Source organism: Rhinatrema bivittatum, chromosome 13 (genome assembly GCF_901001135.1).
Source record: "Rhinatrema bivittatum chromosome 13, aRhiBiv1.1, whole genome shotgun sequence".
In the NCBI taxonomy this organism is placed as follows: Eukaryota; Metazoa; Chordata; class Amphibia; order Gymnophiona; family Rhinatrematidae; genus Rhinatrema; species Rhinatrema bivittatum.
In genome coordinates, this window is record NC_042627.1 from 59,199,519 (window position 1) to 59,214,257 (window position 14,739).

General features: G+C 43.0%; 1 protein-coding gene across 2 annotated transcripts in view; it reads right to left on the minus strand.

Moving 5' to 3' along the window:
- ATP8B4 (ATPase phospholipid transporting 8B4 (putative)) overlaps positions 1-12,977 on the minus strand; it is a 255,565-nt gene extending 242,588 nt beyond the window's left edge. For both annotated transcript variants that reach the window (XM_029575708.1, XM_029575709.1), the window contains exon 1: positions 12,894-12,977. The gene's annotated coding sequence lies outside the window, so the exon portion shown is untranslated. The remainder of the gene's footprint in view (positions 1-12,893) is intronic.
- Positions 12,978-14,739: the final 1,762 nt, after the last annotated feature.

Here is a 14,739-nt window from a genome sequence, read left to right on the forward strand (position 1 = left end):
ATGGGATAAACACTGTGGATCCCTAAAATCTAGAGGTTGGAAATAAAGAAAAGAGTGCATGGGGGTAACTGCAGGTAGCTTGCTGGTGTGGTAGTTGCTACCCTTAACAATTAAACCTTGATGCAACTCCATTGTTGCTCTCTGCTTCAACAGCAGTGAGAAAAGGGGAATTGGATTCAGTCAGCAACCAACAAGAGCCCCAACTTTTACGGTTTGGGGAATAAACAAACAGGGATAACTAGTTGATGCAGTGCTTACTACCGTTAATCACTAACTGATACTTTTGATACAACTCCAACATTGCTCTCTGTTTTCACAGCAACGGTTAAGGGAAACTGGATTCAAACAGCATCCAAGGGCCCTGACTTTTACAGTCTGCTAAACCCATAAGCATGGGGGTAACCTACACAGTGCAGCAGATACTGGCATAAATTTGTTGGGCAGACTGGGTGGATCATTTGGTCCTTTTCTGCCATCATTTCTATGTTTCGTTCATTCCCCTAACTACCATCACCTTTCTCACCCTATTGTCCAGCCCCCCTCACCCCTTCAGCAAGACTCTCTACCATTGGTCAGTGCAGCATATTCAGCAAAATCAAGCTGGATGCCCTGAATCTGCACAGAGAGGCATTGGTCATTGCAAGTCACTCATGAGGGGACAAGTGCTTTCAAAAATACTACTTGAGAGGGGGTGGGATATAAGTTCATTAAATACATTAATAAATTATTACTACTTAACATTTAGATTGCACTACAAATTATACATGGTGCTGTACTATAATGGAGCTTTTCAAGCGTTCCTAACATCTCTAATCATGGTGCTTAAGTTTCCCTTTCACTGCCTACTTTATTAAATGCTCCTCCATAAATATACTCTTTGTGAAAGATACTCTAATAGCACAGAACTTGACTTCAGTCAGACCTCATGCTTATTACTGAAAAGAGGTCCACAGCTCCCAGAATGCAACATTATAAGGTCACATGGTTGACCATGCTCAATAGTCTGTACATGGGCCCCATGGAAACTTGGGAAATGAAGCTGTGCTGGAGAAACTGGGCAATAGCAGAAAACCTTTTGGCCACTGCTGCCTTATGAGGAAGAGCCCAAAGGAAGTTCTTCAGTTTTGCCAACATTCTGCAAAATTCAAACATTTTGTGAACATATTTGCTATAGACTTCAATATGAGAATGTCTACATAGAAAGGGGAAAAATGGGGAAAATTCACCAAATCCACAATTTTTGGCTGTTATAAACAAAAACACACCAAGGAAAGGAGCAAAAACAGTGGATTTTTCCCAAATTTGCTACAAGAAGCATTAGATTGAACCATACTTGCAGTAGGTACGTATTAGATGTTTTCTGAGCCAATTATTCCACATTCAAAGCTTCTCTTGACCTCTCTCCCTTTCTATTGTTCTGCAATAGGATTCAGAGATATTTTTGTTCAAGACTTTTTTTCTCCCCCTTTTGCCTTGTTTAGTGGATGCTTTCTTTCTTTGTTTACTGACAAGTTATTCTTATATTTATGTTTAAAATATGAAGACATTAAAAAAAATACTCATCAGGAGACTGTTTACAACTATCATGTCTACTACACAACTGTAGGTATTCCTTTTAAAAGGGAAAAAAGTGGATAAGTTGTCGGCACAGACAGTTCAGCTTCTCAGCATCTAAATCTCTTTTTGACTAATCCATCCAAGGCTAAATTAACCAGAATTACAGTAGAATCAACTGGCAGCTCACACTGACATCGAGACTACAGCTGCCTGATTCCATCTACAGGCTTAACATCTGTCCTGCTGGGCTTTTCCTGTTGCCTGTGACATCTCCCAGAGCTAGAGTGTGATCTCCCCTGCCAGGTGACATTACCAAGGGTTGTGCTTCTAGGGCCCGTGTGGATGCCAAAGGTGTGCCTGCCGTGCACGTTTCCATGCACTTGTGTAAGGTAAGGTATCTTTTTGTGATCCAGACATGGTTAACTAAAACACCGCAGCAGCTACATCACCAATCTCTGTTACTACTGGCCAAGGAAGGTAGAGAAATTTGCCTTATTATAAGCACCATAAATTCGTTCAACTGTCTCCATGCTTGATCCTGGTGACCATACAACATATGGCCCTTACTATTATATGATCTACTCTAGCTGAACTATTGGTTAATGCGAAGTCTATTCCTAAAACGAATACTCATTATCTTTGATTTATTACACGATAAGAGTTCCTAGCTGCCTATGTATAACAAAAACGTGGTGATCAAATGTTAAAAGTATGTCCTCCAGTCTTTTCATTAATATCTCAACCAAGGAGCCTCAGGCAGGGAGGTGGTTTACTAATTGCCTTTAAATGATCACTACAATCATCTTTGTTGTTGATGTTGGCTCTCCCTATGAGATTCTCTCACTCTCTTTCTTTTGTTTTAATATTTGTCTGGTATTTTGTTCACCTTCCTACAATATCATTTTTGGTACGGTTGCTCACTATAAACTGTTTATATGATTGTAATAAAATATTGTTTTGAAAAACATTTTTGTATAAATAATTGTATCCATCTTTTTTGGTTGGCATTATTGTATATGATATATTATTAATAGCCATTTTTATTTTTACACTTCAGTAACCGTTACGCATGCCTCTATTCCCGGACATTTTGTAAAGTAACACAAAACCCTGCAGAAAGTCACTCAGAACCTATGTAGCAAACCTGCCATAAAAAAAGGATTATCTCCCAGAACTCAAAGAGCAACAATCCTGTATGAAAAGGCAACATTGCAAACATGTCACCTGGCCCCAACACCAATAAACCTTGTATTAGGAAAACAAAAAAGTTGGACTGTTACAGACCCCTATACAGTGCATGCTAATAACCTAGCAGAATAATACATCTTAGTCACAAGTACAGAATACAGACGCTCACCAAATACAAAATAAAGGATCACAAACTGAGGATAGGAATAGTTCCTCCTATCCACTCATCTCCACCCCCTCCACTCCTATTCCCTGCAGACAGGAAAGAAAGGAGGGGCTTGATTAAAGAGCAGAGGGCTCTTCCTTTCTTTGCACTGTACTCTGTCTGCTCCAGTCTTCCCGTTCCCTACCCCACCACCTTCCTGGGAGAGGAGAGGTTGGAGCTTGTTTTCTGCTGCCTGAGATTGAGGGCACTGGCCATTAAGAGTCCGCAGGGCACAGCCGTGTGCGCTGAAGCCCATAGGTAAAAGCAGCCATGCTGATGGCATCCCCTTGAGCTTGACACCCAGGGCAACTGTCCCTAGTTCCGGCCCTGACTGTGGCCCCTGGCAGAGAATCCTGCCTGCACGATGAGCTCTGCTGAGGTTCAAATCCTCGTAGGACTGCTTAGCCCTCTCCAGTCCCCCAGGTGCTGATGTTTCTAAAGTATTAGGCTATCAAGAAATGCAAGTTACCAGTTCCCTCTCTCACTTCCTCCCTGCTACAAATGCCACAATGTACTGATGGAGCAATTACCACTCCACACTTTCTGAGAGGAAATTGTGAAAAGCCAGAAACAAAGAAAGTGCTGAAAGCACCCCCTGGTCCTCCCAGTTTTCCCTTGTGTGCCTGCTTACTGTCTTATTCGCTCTGTAGTCTTCTCCTTCTCTCCACCACTAAGGGCCCTGGGGGTCTATCCCATGCATGCTTGAATTATGCTACTGCTTTGACTCCTATAATTTCTGCTGGGGGGGGGGAGAGGACAAAACAGGCTTGCCAGCGTTTCCTCCCCAGCAGTCAGCTGACGGTGCTGTTCTGAGGGGCAGTTCAAGGGTGTATGTCTTGCAATCAGGAGCCTACAGCCCCCCCCAAAAAAAGAGAACACTAGTTGTACCCGCCTCCCCTCAAAATACAGAGAGAAAACAAATTTAATTCATTACTATAGACAAGGGCGAGGAAAACCTTGGATTTGGTCAATCCCTGCAATCCATTGCAGAGAGGGGTTGCTCCTACATAACCAGACACTTACCTTTCTTCATTGTTGATTTAGAAGTGTTTGTGCAGCAACTAATTTAAAAATAAACCTCAAATATAGGCAGCAGCTGTTCTCCAGTTAAAATGTTCTGCTTCACGAAGACCCGATTTCATGCCTGTGACAAAATATCATGCATAGGACAGAGCTCCTCACCATCGGTAAACAGAGTTAAATATAGCCACAAGTGAATTTTCATCGGTAGGAATCACTCCGGCAATGTCTTTAGCCGTTAATTACAAGAGCATTTTTCATGTAATGTACTTGCTAGCACAAGCTGTATACATTATTGCACTCTTCTTGCACGTACAGGATCTCCTACAAGTATTTATCTTATCCATAAGCTACCTTTTAACTATAAAAACTTTTAACTATAAAAAGAAACTTCATCTTTAAACTGAGCATTAAATGTTAGCTCATGCCTAGAAAACAGCCAAGGGAAAACGCCATCACCCTGGGGCCGAGAGACAGCAAGACAATTAATTTCAAAACACTTAATGCACTGTTTACTTACAGCCAGATGATGCACGAGAGAAAACGGATCTGGAACTTGAAGAAAACACGGGTGAAGGCCCCTTAAATGCCTGCCCCCGCATATTCAAACTTGAGATCACTGCTGAACTGAAGAATTTGACTATCGTTTAATCATCGTAACTGCAAAACTAAGTCGCTTCTGACATTCTGCAACCCCCTTCAAACAAGAAACGTCAACCTATGCAACACAAAGGTCAGCTAGAATAAGAAGTCATTATATGCCCTTTCCGAAGAACAAAAATTGTTTCACTAAACAGCTATTTTCTCCCAGGAAGCACGTGCCCGACTACCCCTCTCTCACTCCCACTATGGATTTTCCCCACCAGCCTACTGCTCTCAGCAAGGGTCAGAATTCCTTGAGCACAGATGCAGAGAAAAACCTTCTTAATAAGAAGCGTTATTTTGTTCAATTGCTAGTCTACAGCAATGATTCCCAACCCAACTCAGGGACGACCCAAACAGTCTGGTTTTTGGATATCTACGAGGAATATGCATCAGATAGTTTTGCCCGCAATGGAGACAGTGCATGAAGTCACAACGAATATGCACGAAAATTATTCTGATCCTGTCTATCGCGCAGGATCAGGGTACTATACATTCCTTGGGAATCATTATGAACTAAGTCACTTTTGAATTTGCCAAGTTTAGGTACAGCTTGATTTTTAGATTACTTCATTAATGTTTGAATTAAGAACTACAGGCCACGGTTAGATTTATTGATTTACTGGATTTATGAGACGCTTCCTAGAAGCCCAAGGCACGATACAGCAAGTGATCAATGCATAAGACATTAAGAGAGACCTGTTAAATACTTTCTTAATTTACTGCCATTGAAGGAAGCCAAATTCCTGGCACTTATAAGATGAACAAACTTTAATTCAGTGCACCAGCAATATGGCACCAAGCTACAGATTCCACGGCCTATTTTATCTTTGAATACTCTCCAGCCAACCAGGGTTCTGTTGGTCTCAAATGAGATGATGGAATTAAGGATCCCCATTTACTGAAAATGGTCCCTAACTTACCAAAATGCCTACAATAGGTTTAGGGAGCTAGAGCCAATCCGCTGAGCCACTGTGTCCTTCTCTTTTTAGATGTCTTAACTGGTACGTTTCAGTCAATACTTTAACAATTCAATTGAGACATTTACTATTTAGATCCTTGTCATGGTTACACACAGAGACACAAAACACAAGGACTTAATACTAACAGCACCCCCATGTTCTCATCCATTTTTCTAACATTTTTTGATATTTCTGCCCACCAATCATTTCTATTAAGGATAAGTTCAGATGCTGCACTAAAAACAAATGAAAACAAAAAAACCAAAGAGTGTCACACAAAGAGGCAGCCATACTCGGCTTTTTCCCCAAGACACAAAACAGAAGAAGTCTTTTGGTGCATTTTTGCCTTAGGACTCTGTGCTCAAAAGACAGCAGCGTGCGTGCTGAAGCAATAGGCCGAGTTGGGTAATAATCTCAACTGTTTGTGCACTTACACACACATTGTTTAGCCAAGCACATACACGAATTGTGTCCGGAGCAAACAAATAAAATATACATAACATGAGCATTTCAGTCAAGTGCATGAGCATTTATTTTGCTGCTTATCAAAAAGCAAGTCCCAAGGATATGATTCACACCCTGAACTCTGTCCCTCCTGCAGAGAGACTTGTTACATCAGTCAATCGGGGCTGATCCCACCGCCATCCTTTACAAGCACAGAGGCTTCTAAAGCTTGCCTTCATGAGGCTGGCCTTTGTTCAGATCCCCCTTTCTGATGGGTCTGGTCAGGCCTGGGCATGCTGTGGAGGTGAGGTGGCAAGCTAAGTTCTGGGGAGATAAGGAAAAAATGGTTCTCTCTACAGTGCCAGCCCCTACCAGCCAACCAAAGTGATGAGGATATGCCCTGGGGCCTACAAGAACTGCCTGAGCCGCCCAGTCAGGGATGAGGCAGCAGAGACCACTGGTGACAGAAAAGGGGCATATTTCAATAAGCTACACAGCGACAAAGCACACAAGGGCATTTATACATGGGTACCTTTAGCCAGTTTTAAAAGAGAAACTTTGCTGAAGTTCTGCTTGGAGATTTAGTGAAAACTGTCCCATCAAGGGGGAAAGGTTACAATACAAAAAAGTGCATTCATTCCAAAATCAAATGTAAGAAGTAAGAAGGATCACAGAAGTTGATTTGCTTTCAGCTTCCCATCTGCTGCTGGCACACTCACAAAGCACCGAGGGAGTGCTCCCCATTCCTGCACGGACTCCTATCTTGCAATAGAAACGCAGTACAGTTTGTCATCCTTGCATCATAGATAGGGTCCTTCATTTTCAGTTGAAACCGATTTTCACCCTCATTTTAGACTGATTAAAGAGCAGCTCCAGAGCTGCGGATTCAGTGCCTCAAGATCTCTAGCAACTGATGGAAGCCGGTGTGGCTCAAAGCACCTGTAGCATTTCAAGTGCTCCCCCAACCAGTGACGCTGATGTGGCACTGGAGAACGAGCACCAGCCTTCCCCTCCCCTCAAGCAAAGTGCCTGCTGCTTGATGCCGCCAATGCAGCATTTGAGGTGGGCCTTGCCCACCAGAAGCATCTCCCAGCAGGCTCCCTGGCACTCGCACAACCAGCAGAAGTGCAGTACCGCAGAGCGCAGGCTGCAAAGGGGGAGGGGAGAGAAGAAGCCTGGAGCCACCCACTGTTGCAATGGGTGGGGGCGGAGAGGGAGATTCGCAGGGGCGTGGGGAGAGAAAGGGATTCTGCTGAGTGGGTGAATGAGAAAATCTGCTTAATATTGTTTTATTGTCCTGGCTTCGGTCTACCAAAATAAACTCCGATATTTACTCAGAAAAATAATGAGTCACATTTTCCAAAGATTTTCTCTGGCCATAATAAACCCTGATAAATTCCCAGGAAAAAATAAAAATGAAGGTCCCTAATCATAGACAGATTCCAATACACAAATACAACATTATACACAGCTGGGAGGTCACTTTTCAATTATACTTGTACCCATGACCCTGACCTTAACCAAATAAGTTGCAACAAATGTTGTTGCAAATATGTTTCAGAATCCAAATTATTATTTCAGAATCCAAATTATTTTTTTAAATTGACACGGCTGCTCGTTTCAGAAGGCATTTTTACCCGCCACAAACTCAGCGGGTAAAAATGCCTTCTGAAGAAACGAGCAGCCGTGTCAATTTAAAAAAATAATTACGGAACTGAAAAGAAAAAAAAAGAGATTTTTGGATTCTGAAACATACTGATTCCAGCCCCTGAAGCAGCAGCTTTGCGAAACATGGTACCGTGTTGGGCATGAATTTATTTCCTTGATTAATGGAAGTAGTGCATTTTTTAAAATAATTTTTGTCTGAAATGCTTAAAAAAACCTTTAAAAAACTGGACCAATGATTAAAACCGTACCCCCGAGTTATCGATGGAGCACATTTAATGCTCTAAAAGATACTAACAATTGGGGTTTATATGATGGTCCCATAGAAAAATATTATTTGTGTGTTATTTTTGGTGAATACGTGTTCATTGTAGTTTATCTTTTCGTACTATCCACTAAGGGTTTTTCTATATTATTACCTTTAGTACATTTGGCACGCGGGGTTCAGTTCCATTCGAATACACGCATGAATTTCCAGTCTACACAATGGGGCCAGCACCAAGACCAGACATTTTGCTCACATTATAAAAGTTTCTTGCTCTAATCGGGCAAGAAGAGAAACAATCAATCAGAGAGATATTTCCAGTACTAGTAACCTTGTCCTCAAGGAAGCACTTCTACATAATGGAGCAGGAAAAAAAAATGCTTTCCTCAGCAGGGCCAATTTAAAGTTTGGCACCAACAGGCAGAGCGCCATGGCAGGACCGCTCTGATGCGGTGCTGGCACGTGGCCCTAAGGAAAACAGAAGCAGGCTGCTCTTTGGCCTAGATATTTGGCCCCCAAGGCAACTGCCTATGCCTAAATCCGGGCCTGGTCTTCGGTGGGTCCAGCAATAAAATACAGCCAAGCATCCTACCAAGCAGAAAATACCCTTCCAGTTCAAAGATATTTTTCTCTGTGAATGTGAGGCCCAGGTGCAGGTGCCACGTTCTCTTTTCTGACCTTCTACTGGGGGTGGGGCGGGGTCTAGCAGCATGGGCTCCTCCATGCACCCAGCTCAGAGGCTGGAGCAGCGTCGGGAAGAACGGAGCACCAAGCCCAAAGCAAATAAGTTTCCATTTAAGAGTTTTCTCCTTGGAAGGCTTTTCCCACCAGAGGAAGCACTTCAGCCAAGCTGCTTCTGAGTCAGGTCAAGACTGAACTGCGGCTTCAAAAGGACAAAGGAGAATCGTTCTCTCTGGAGCAGGGCAATAGCATAACTGCGCACTAAAATGACAATCAGCTTTCATTTTTACAATGGCAGATTTGATTTTATTATTCAATCCATCCAACAGGAAGTGAATCATTGAGAAGGGGTTAGAAGGAAAAGTTTGCCGTTTTGCGGATGAAGGAGTAGAGAGAATGAAAAGTGATTTAAGAGGAACTGGATCAAGGAAGAGCACTCGATGTCATCTACTTGGATTTCAGCAAAGCTTTTGATACAGTCCCGCACAGGAGACTGGTGAATAAAATGAGAAGCTTAGGAGTGAGTGCCGAGGTGGTGGCCTGGATTGCAAACTGGTTGACGGACAGAAGACAATGTGTGATGATAAATGGAACTCTCTCTGAAGAGAGAGCGGTTTTAAGCGGTGTACGTCAAGGATCGGTGTTGGGACCGGTCCTGTTCAATATCTTTGTGAGCGACATTGCGGACGGGATAGAAGGTAAGGTTTGTCTTTTTGCGGATGACACTAAGATCTGCAACAGAGTGGACACGCCAGAAGGAGTGGAGAGAATGAGACAGGATTTAAGGAAGCTGGAAGAGTGGTCGAAGATATGGCAGCTGAGATTCAATGCCAAGAAGTGCAGAGTCATGAATATGGGGAGTGGAAATCAGAATGAACTGTATTCGATGGGGGGATGTACAGGGAGAAAGGCTGATGTGCACGGAGCAGCAGTGAGACCTTGGGGTGATAGTGTCTAATGATCTGAAGTCGGCGAAACAAAGTGACAAGGCGATAGCTAAAGCCAGAAAAATGCTGGGCTGCATAGAGAGAGGAATATAGAGTAAGAAAAGGGAAGTAATTATCCCCTTGTACAGGTCCTTGGTGAGGCCTCATCTGGAGTACTGTGTTCAGTTCTAGAGACCGTTATCTCCAAAGAGACAGAGACAAGATGGAGGCGGTCCAGAAAAGGGCGATCAAAAAGGTGGATGGTCTTCATCGAATGACTTATGAGAGATTGAAGAATCTAAATATGTACACCCTGGAGGAAAGGAGGAGCAGAGGTGATATGATACAGACTTTCAGATACTTGCAAGGTTTTAATGATCCAAAGACAACAACAAACCTTTTCCGTCAGAAAAAAATCAGCAGAACTAGGGGTCACGATTTGAAGCTCCAGAGAGGAAGACTCAGAACCAATGTCAGGAAGTATTTCTTCTCGGAGAGGGTGGTGGATGCCTGGAATGCCCTTCCGGAGGAAGTGATGAAGACCAGAACTGTGAAGGACTTCAAAGGGCGTAGGATAAACACTGTGGATCCATAAAGTCTAGAGGACATGAATGAAGAGTGGGTGGCTCGCGGGAATGACGGATACTACCTGGAGATAATACTCTTATTTAATTAACATACACACGGTTAATGCGACTCCAACATTGCTCTAAGCTTCAACGGCAAGAGGAAATGTGGAAAAAAGGATTTGCATTCACAAAAAAGCGGGGAGTAGCTTGCTTGTTATGGCAGTTACTACCCCAAACCAAATAAGCCTGATACTTCACTTTCAATGCATATCCAGCATAACTCTCTGCTTCAACGGCAGGGGAGAAAGTCTGATACTTCACTTTCAATGCATATCCAGCATAACACTCTGCTTCAACGGCAGGGGGAATGAAGAAAAGTAGACCTATATACAAACAACAACCAACAAGGACTGAATTACATAGTCTGGGTAAACAAATAAGCATGGGTGTAGCTTGCTTATTGCGGCGGTTACTACCCCTAACTAATTAAGCTAGATATTTCACTTAGATGCAGTTCCAACACTGCTCTCTACATTAATGGTGGGGGTGGAAGGGAAATGGAACCAAAAGATTACTAAAAGCCAAGAGTAACAGATAAGTATGAGAAACAAAAAGTGCGAAACTTTCTGGGCAGACTGGATGGGCCGTTTGGTCTTCTTCTGCCGTCATTTCTATGTTTCTATATGAAAACTTGAAGAGTGGTCAAAGATTTTTCAGCTGCGATTCAGTGCCATTTTTGAAGAGTCGTGCACCTGGGGTGCAGAAAGCCACAAGAGCTGTTTGTGATGGGGGGTGAAAGACTGATGTGCCCGGACTGAGAGAGAGACTTTGGGGTGATTGTGTCTGGCAATCTGAAGCCAGCGAAGCAATGTGACAAGGTGATAGCTAAAGCCAGAAAGATGTTGGGCTGCATAGAGAGAAGTATAACTAGCAGGAAACGAGAAATGATCAGATCCTTGCTGAGGCTTCACCTGGAGTAACATGTTCAGTTCTGGAGACTGTATCTCAAAAAAAGACAGAAACAGGAAGGAAGAGGTCCAAAGAAGAGCAGCCAAAATGGTGGGGGTCTGTGTCAGAAAACCTACAAGAAGAGGCTGAAGGATCTAAATATGTTTACCCTGGAGGAGAGGACGTGCAGGGGAGATAGGTATCTGAAGGTCTGTATCCTGACATATTAACGATGCACATACTTCCAGCCTCTGCCATTGGGAAAGAATCAGTAGAAGAAGGGGTCACAATATGAAACTCCAGGGGGACAGACTCAGAACCAATGTCAGAAAATATTTTTTCATGGATAGGATGGTAGGTGCCTGGAATGCCCTTCTGGAGGAGGGTGTGAAGACGAAAACAGTCTAAGAATTCAAAGGGGCGTGGGATAAAAACTGTGGATCCCTAAAGGCTAGAGGATGGGAATGAAGAAAAGGGTGCATGGGGGTAACTTGCTGGTGTGGTGGTTACTACCCTTAACAGAAGGCAGGGAGATTACTACCCTTAACCATAAGCCTTGATGCTTTTTGATGAGACTGCAACATTGCTCTGCACTTCGATGGCAGGGGGGAAAAGGGGAATGGATTCAAGCAAATCAACAAGAGCCCCAACTTTCATGGTCTGGGGTATTGATAAGCATGGAGTGGCAGCTTTTACTCCATGGGGGGAACAGAATTGGATTCAGATGACAATCAATAGGGACCCTGACTTTTACGGTCCAGGGTACTGATATGCAGACTTAAGGGAAAAAGAGCAGGACTGCGTCTAATGCCAAGCCCATATGCACAGCACATCAAGCAGCACTGTCTGAAATGTCAAGGCGGCTCATCACTCAGTAAAAATGTTACTAGCAGTAATGTTTTGTAGGCTATCATAAGGATTGGAGATAACTGCACAGAGCGGCAGCTACTACCCTTAAGAGAAACATGGGGGTAATCTGCACGGAGTGGCAGTTACTACCATAAGAAACTTCCTGGACAAACTGGATAGACCATTTGGTCCTTTTCTGCCGTCATCACTATATTAGTTTCATAGACATGTCACTAGTTACATAGGTTACTCATTTCAGAATATGTCCATTGATACAGCAAGATTCTGCTTGCACTCTTGCTCATATAGCGTCTCTTGAATTATAAACCTACAGCCAACATGTGCAGCAAGACCAAAAGATGCTGCCGAGTCAATGGGCTTGTACTACTGACATACAACGCTAGACTTGGAAACCTCTTTAAAGGCCCTCCATTATTTTCACAAAGCACAGAATAAATAAAAAATTAATATTAATATGTTGATTTTGAAAAGCTAGCATCACAATGGGGCTCATCGAGATTTGATGTGCTAATATGAATCATTACGAGATGTTAAGGGATCACGTACTGAACAGAAGTGAGACAGAATAGTCAAAGGCTCAACATTTAAGGGGCCTGTAGAATAAGCATCTTCTCATGGACACAAAATGGAAAAAAAGCCTTTAATACAAGAGGCCCAAAATGACTTGTTCTCTGCCAGGTGGATTGTACTTGAACATTTAGCATAAAGTCTTAAAAATGGAAAACGTGTTGAATCTGGTTGGCCAGCTGTGTTGCTCATGTGGTTACAGTATAAATACAAAGAAGTTCTACTTTCATAAAGGGATAGCAAAACTCCACCACCATCCGAACTAGACAACTTCTGCTGGCCTTTACCAGCACTGGGAGGCAAGGTATATTTCTCCAGCAGCAGGCAACCTCACAGCATGCTCATTGGGCTGAAACCTCTATTGCCATTCGTTTCTCCACTTACCACAACAGCACGGCTGGCTCCGGCTCCTTCCAATCTCTTTCATATCACACCAAAAGAAAATCATTTTTCAAACTGCAGATACTCTAAAAGAGAAGATGCAAAAATGTTTCAATGTAAAGTGTCCGTTTGCATATCTTCTTCAAGAGAAAAGTCATTCCGGGGTAAAACAGTTACAAAAGCATCAACTCAACACAGAAGCAAACTATTCACAAATGAAATGCTTCTTTTAGAGAGTCGTGTCGGATTTGAGCTCTTAGAGGCACATCTTCTTGTGCTCTCATTTTCATACCAGTTTTGCTTTTTTCTTGCATTTATTTTCTTATTTTTAATTCAGCTTTAAAATTTAAGCATTTTTGAGCTGGGTTTAGATCTTCCATATTTTACAATTAATAAATTACCTTTTTTTAAGCACATCCTAGCACTACTAGACCTTGTGAATCTCAAACCATTGTCAATCATGATAGGCTGTCATCATCTTGCATCATCATATACCATGAACCCACTGGTGCAGCACTAATGAGCAACTATCACAGGAAACAAGATGAAGAGTCACCAAGAAACAAGCCAGGTGACTCCAGGTCACCATCTGGCAGAGACCTGAGATACAGAGCGCTCTATGCAGGTACAGGAAAAACTTATTAAAGTGTTTACTTCATTGATTTATTTTCATCTATAGAAGACCCAACCTATAGCTAGCTAGCCATGACTTGTAGGGTTGTTTTAGAGGAGGTGGGGGGAAAGGAAGAAAGCATTTGCTCAGGATTGCGGGCCATTTCTCAGCTGGGTGCTATGGCACTGGGGCTCCTTCTGGAACACGGCAATCATGGTGTCACGGTTGCACGATGACTGGAATGCCCTCTCCCCACGGGGCCATGTATGCTGCTTCCACAGCATCGCCAGCCCAAACCTGCACTGCACTATCACTGGGCCAGCCCAAGTGACTTGGGTTTAAAGGGGAATTGAACTGCTACAGAAAAGTAAAGGGATGAAAATGGTAGCCCAAAATAAAATGCCCTTTAAAGAAAATGAACCATGCCAACATGCCCAAGGAAAGGGCTAAGTAGTCCCAAAAGCTTGTAGCTTGTTTGCCCAGCCAAAAGGTGTCAATGCCCGGTTACATTATTGGCTTTCTTTATCATATTTTATTCTCAGACAGTGGTCCACATATTGTTTGGGTTTTTTTTTTTCATTTGCAAATAAAATGTTGACTGTGTGAAAAAGGACCCTCCCTGCAAAAAGAGATTCTGTTGTACCAGCAACCGAGGGCCCTGACTTTTAAGCATGAGGGTAAATACCTCATGCACAGTGCAGCAGATACTGGCATAAGCTTGCTGGGCAGACTGGGAGGGGGGGAGGGATCATTTGGTCCTTTTCTGCCGTCATTTCTATAAGTCCATTTGAAAATCAGAGTCAAAAGCCATTTTAGTGTGATAGATTCCTGATCCCCTGCACGTCATCACTACTTTTTCGAATGCCTTTCCTCCAGATTTTGGAGACCTAGCAGGATACAGTTCTTTTCTGAGACCATCTGTCCCATCAGCAAAGGAAAATGAGTTCTTCCATGCAAACTTTTCAGGCTGACATTTTCTTCCAAACCACCGCTAATGCAGAGATCTAGTGCAAGGAAACTGCAGTGGCTGCCATCTCTTCTCTCTAAGCAGAGGTACAAAACAGAAAAGCAACGCCGATTCTTCAGGGCACCGCCACAGTCACTTCATTGAAAACTTAGATAGCCAGATATCTTTGAATACTGGGCCCAAATGAATTTAGCTCCACTGGAGGTAAATCGTCAACAAATACACAGGCTGTCCAGGGAAAGAGATCAATCAACCATCATCAGGATCAA